The following is a 6,189-nucleotide window of genomic DNA, read 5'->3' as shown; positions in this document are numbered from 1 at the left end:
GAGTTTATCATTCCATTGCTCCACTTCACTCTTTTGAGAATCCTTAAATATTCGTTTTTCAAAACTTAAGAGAATTTGATCCATTAATAAAATCATCGTATGAATCCTCTTGATCCCCGTATCACTTTCACTACAAATCCCCAATCTCTGAATTGACCCACCCTAACCCACATTATCAAATGGAGCCCCAAGGGAGCATCTATTCCGTAACGGTCAAAAAGAGTGAGATAGTGGCTCCAAAAGGAAGATACTATGCCACACACACACATACTGAGAATGCCATCCAGCTGCGCGGCAAAGTTTGTTGTCAACACAAATAAACATCATCATTACCATTGCTCATCGATATCTGGAGCCAAAAATGAACCATAAAAATAAACCAAATAAATAAAATCGCGCAAAACGAGCGCTTAGAATATTCCCACGCAAATTGAAGCCCCCTCCACCTCCTCCTTCCCCTCCTCCAGCGGCTTATGGTTTTTTGCCACATTGAAAATTAGGGAAACACAAGAAGAAGAAAGAGGCGGGTCTGGACCGAAGATCAGCCGAGATCTATAAACGCCGATTGGCAAATATTTAATACGCTGCGTAAACTTTAAACAACTTGACAATTTCACACTCGCCTGCGAAGCGAAACAGCAATTGGCAGGCCGTCTCTTTCTGCTGCTGGCGTTGTTTTATGATCTTCAAATATGCATGTCTCCATACCATGCCTATAGCATAGCACATATCCACCATCCATCCCATCTGATCCCAACTCCATCTCCATCTCCGTCTCCCTCGTCGACTTGTTGGCTTTGTTGAGCCCTTGGACTGTCTGCCTGTCCGTCCATTTGTCCGCATGTCCGCCTGAATATCTGGATTCCCTCCGCGTCTCTGGATTTTGTATGTTCTACAACAAAGTAACAGGCAGCGACAGCAGCACCGCCACCAACAATAACAACCAAGGCAAATATATAACGAGACGGTTATGCAAAAAAAAATCTTAAATAAATAAGGGCCAGTCTCGAACCTTCGAATACCCTTTCATACCTATTATGAAACTTAATTAATAAAAAATCAAAAATATATAAAAATGGTTTTTAGAGCTCCTGAAATGTTTAAAGGGTACTTTAGGTTCTTATACGATCTTCCCACTGTAGAATGAAGATTCGTATTTTAAAAACCAGCTGATTAGCTGAAGTTCTCTCTTAAAACTGTTTCATATTGTATATATTATATAATAATATATATATATTATAGTATATAGATTATAGAGTATACCCTTTCCTAGGGTATGCTAAGTGCACAGATCTCTGTTTGTATTGAGTGCTCCATAATCGAGCAGTCTCCCTGCCAAAGTTCATTTTTCCTGGCTCCAAGCTTTGCTCCTCTTTTTCAGCTCCTTTTTTTCCGCGAGATATATATTTTCATAATTTTTTGCATATTCAAAATAACTTTGGCACAATATGACAGACGGCGCTCGGCGTTTCCGTTTGTCAGCTGGTTTCTGGGTTTCTGCGGTCCCAGATTCCGAGTTCTGGGCTCTGGTGTCTGGAGTTCGTGTAGCTTCAAGTGCCAACAGGCTGGAGAGAAGATGCTGTCGCTGCTTGGGGTACAAAATTCCGGGCCAGGCAAGCATTCGCAGAAAATGTGGAAACAAACAATTGTTTTAACTGGAAGAAGGCGTGCAAAATGCGTCAAACGCTCTTCACACTTGGCCTAGGCGCTAGTATCTGGGTCCTCGTCCCTCGTCTTCGCAGATTTGCCCGATCTTTCCCAGACTCTTCGCACTTCGCCGTACCAGTTCGAGTTCAAGTTTTGTGTTTTCAGTTTCATTCATGGTTCTGTTTATTTTCGTAAGGCGTGAAGTTAGTGCCCAACGAACTCGGGATGCTTGGGTGGCCACAGGGAATGTGTTTCCGATAAGTCTGGTATTAGTCACTTCGAATAACGGCAAAATGTTCCAGGGAATAGGCAAATTGTTATCATTATTCTAGCTTTACTAGGAAATACGGAAGTAAAAAACCATATCAAATGATTTTCCATATAAGCAATGCGGATGTGAATGCCTTGAGCCCTAATAATCAAACTTCTTCACAACTTGACTAATAATCCATAGAATATCATGTAACCATCTTTCCAAATAAACCAATTAGCACTTCCCACCGAGATCAAAGGTCCATCCCCACGAGATCTCACTCTCTCTCGATCTTGCGTCTCCTTTTTCGCAATGCAATTGCGAGTGCACTTTGTATCTGGAACTGCATCCATCCTACACGTTCCATGCAGTCCATCCATCTGTGTCGTTAAGTACACTCAAAAGTCACGAAGCATTAAAGATGCAAACAAGCTGAATGAACGCCGACCACAGGCACAAAATACATAAATACAAAGTGACCACAGTTTGTTTTCATTTAAATTGAAATTGAAGTCCGGCCCCACAACTACAACTCCAACTCGAATACCTCAAGCCCCATCTCGATCCGTGGACCCCAGGCTGTGGGCTTTAGGCTCCAGGCTCCAGACTCCAGACTCATCGCAAACACAAATAAAGGCACCGACTCCGAACTCAATATGAAACTCCAACTGCGATGCAGATGATTTTCATTGTTTTGCTTCGCTGTAATTCTCGCGCTTTGAAAATTGCATTACAAACAAAGGCAAAAAATCAAGAAGAAGTCGGACAAAAAAGAACCAGAGCAAGTCTCCTTCTCTGGGGATTCTCCGCTGGATTCTCCTCTACGTTCTCCCCTGGCCAAATGACAAAGATGCTGGGGGACACAAGAGCGTGTTGCAAAAACTCACAACATGCCACGCACTCCGCTTCCCCGATGCTTCCCCAGTAGATCCCCTCCTACAAAAAGATCATCAGGTTCTCAACTTTAACTGCCCAAGTCGAAGAGCTAATAGTCTCGTAAGCATATTCATTGAAGATGTTTATGTCCTGAGTTTAACTCAGAATAAAGAATTAATATAATTTAAATGCTACTTTTTTATCAAATCGTAAAATATAGTAGAAGCATAAGTATTTAAATAAAACAAACATTCTACTTAGCTTTGCTAACTTTCAGATAGGGTATAAAGAGCTTTTCTCTGTCCAAGTCAAAGTGCGTCTCGCACCAAATCGCGCGGTTGTTGATGATGTCGTTTCCCGTCCGATAATCATGCCAATGATGAGCTCAAGTCGATTCTCGACTGGCGGTAATGATGCTGCCCTCCAACCCCCCCTCCACCAATCTCCTCCAGCTCCAGGCGCTCTCTTTTTGCCCTGCTCTTCGATCCACATGCGAGCAGGCAACCCAGCCCAGCCCAGCCCAACCCAACCCATCCCATGCCATCTCATAATTATAATTACGCCCCGGCACCGACAGACGAAGGGCCACCACTTGGTGTGACGGGGTCTTCCTCTGGAATCCCCACCAGATAGCTTCCTCTCCTCTCCAGCTTGGCGAAGCGGTGGAATTCGCTTTGCAAATAACAAGCAATTGTCGTTGTCAATGTTCGTTTCCGTTTATCCTCGATGAGGAGTGAACAGGAGGCTTCTGCAGAGGCTTCGATTCAAGCCTCCGAAGTTGCGTGTTAGGCTCCGGGGCGATTCTGACAATACACTGAAAATAATCGTGAGTACTTTAACTACGCCAACGAATGTTGAAGTCCACAAGAAGTCATAGAGATCAACATGAAACCCATGGTAAGCTAATAACTCTCACTTATAGATGACTACACATTTACACGAAATTTATGACTATAAGGGATCCCCAACTTTTTCTCCCAGTGCATACACTTGCAGTGCGTTTTGTGAATGATTCGCTCACTTTGTGCCGCCAGTTATTTACTAATGAGAGCTAATTGAGTTTAAAATGCTACTAAAAGGATATACTTTCGGTTCTGGATCTGCTGATTTGAAGGGCCTACATTTGCGCAACTGGGTGGCTGTGGTGGTCTGGAGGACTATAACGGTAGCCCAACTGGAGCAGCAAATGCCGCACGCATTTCGGTAAATGAAATTTAACAAAAGTCAAGCCGCCCGAGAAGAACTACAATTACAAGCCACGAAGATTTGTGCAGCTGTCAGTCAATGGGAAGATGGCATATCGCCCCTCGATTCTCGATTCTTACGGGGATCTCGAAATAAGTGACTGTTGATGAGCATTGTGCAGCAGGATCGCCCCAATTTGCCGCAGTGCTGACAAACAGCTAGGAGCTGAAAACTCAAAACTGAGACGCCCCCTAAAATGATACCCACTATTTTTAGATACCCCAAATGGAGCAGAAGATGCAAGGAAACCACTTCCGGTTTGGCGCGTGCTCGAAACCGAAACAAAAACCGAGAACTTGAAGTGAAAATCAAACTAATTTCTGTTAATTACTGCAGTCAATGACCGCGACGAAAACTGGATACTTTCGGCGACTCTCCGGCTTTTCATAAATTATGAAACTTTAATGACGCCACTGACATTTATAGGCCCGCAGGCAAGTTGGCAAAATAGGTCAAGCCAAGCGATAAATGATGACGCAGCATCCCAAATGAAACCAATGAAAAAAGAAATGGATCTGGTTCAGCAGAACCCTGTGGATAATCCTCCTTACCCTTTCAATGACCAAGTAAATCACAAAGGAAAATAAAACTGTCCAAAGAAAGTGTCCACAAGAGGGGCAACAATCCCAAATAATACTTGTAAAAAAAAACACAAAGATCCGAACTGCGCCGAGCTGATTTCGAATGCAAACTTTCCTCCGAGGGGCCATTTGCTGGCATTGTATGCCTAATTGTGCAACTGGGCATTACTTGCCACTCTCTGCACGGTCATTAGCCGCATCCGTGACCCTACGGCGGACACTCAACCGGGATCGAGAGGTCCTTGCATCCTGCGATCCTCAGAGTCTTACGCACCAAGGATCGCGGGATGCTGCCCGCCGCACTTTCCCATCGCAGCTTTTCCACTTCCACCCTTTTATTTTCCGCGACCTCGGGCCATAAAATGTAGCAACTTTCTGTTTGGGTTTGGGATAGATGTTGGTCCAGTTTCTGGGTTGTTTTCGGGCGGAAAAAGGGGCATGTAAATTACGAGGTTTACCCCTGCCACTCAGCATCCCATTCGCTGATCATTTTGCTTAGCGCTCAAGCGGAGTAGAAAATGTTATGCTTAATTTTAAGTGCCCTTTTTGGGACGAAAAAGCGCTGGAAAAGAATGGAAAGTGTCTTAAGCTGCTTTATGGGAATTACACTCACCTCTGCGGATCTATGGATCCGCAGATGGCCCATGTCAGACCATAACCAGATGGGATCACAAAGGTCGTTACAGCTTTTCATTTGCGTTTTTTTTTTTCGGATGAAATGCCGCATAAAGCTGTCCGAAGGCGCGATGCTGCCATTGTGATCACAACTCCCTTTCCTTTGAAAGTAAACAGCGCGATAAAGGAAAACACTTTTGGTACACAAAACTGCACAAAAATAAGCTAGAGCATTAGAAACTCGAAATGGGTTTTTTTCTTCCTCGGTTACAAGTCAATTTGGTAGGGGACTACCCCCATCGGACACAATCATTCATTAGATCACGGAGCAGAACACAACTTTTATGGCCGTTTCCCATGTCTCAATTAGCTCGAAAGCCCTTGGAAATTGGACGAGCTCGAGGAGCCAACTACGATTGATCAATTAGAGGAACAGATGCCATTGATGATCTCACAATCAACCCACTTTCCCGCTCTCAATTCACTTGAAGGAGATCTTAATCGCCGAGCACTGAGCGAGAAGAAAGAGGAAAGAACAGCTCGCCCAGTCGAATTACACTAAATCATTGAGAAAACGAAACAAATTTAAATATCCAAAAATCTATTAAAAATGCTCCAGCATAAATTTCAATTAATAACGCCTAGGCCAGTGGAAAACAGAGGGATCCGAGATCCCGGCGCGAAATGAGGCCACAAAAGAGTACGACGAACCCCATCGCATACGATACGAATTCATAGAAACACGATTAAAATCCCCTAAATGGCGGACACACAAGTGTTCTAAGCTTACCCCTGCACTGAGAGAAAATATGTTTAAAAAAATGTTTTGAAAACAAATAATTGTATAATAAAAGCAAGTTAAACGTTCCATATGCCTTAATACATCAAACATGATTGCTGATTCATTCTATAACTATAGATGTGTTCAAATGAACTGCAAGCTATGTTTTAGCTAAGAAAGGACCTTAATTT

At 43.4% G+C, this 6,189-nt stretch overlaps 1 long non-coding RNA gene across 1 annotated transcript; it reads left to right on the top strand.

Moving 5' to 3' along the window:
* Positions 1 to 3,778: 3,778 nt before the first annotated feature.
* lncRNA:CR45568 (long non-coding RNA:CR45568) lies at positions 3,779 to 4,511 on the top strand. The gene has a single exon (NR_125290.1). It is a non-coding gene; the product is annotated as a long non-coding RNA:CR45568 (long non-coding RNA).
* The last annotated feature ends 1,678 nt before the right edge of the window (positions 4,512 to 6,189 follow it).

This window comes from Drosophila melanogaster, chromosome 3R (genome assembly GCF_000001215.4).
Source record: "Drosophila melanogaster chromosome 3R".
In the NCBI taxonomy this organism is placed as follows: Eukaryota; Metazoa; Arthropoda; class Insecta; order Diptera; family Drosophilidae; genus Drosophila; species Drosophila melanogaster.
The sequence above is the reverse complement of the archived record's forward strand: the minus strand, read 5'-3'. Positions and strand labels throughout refer to the sequence as shown.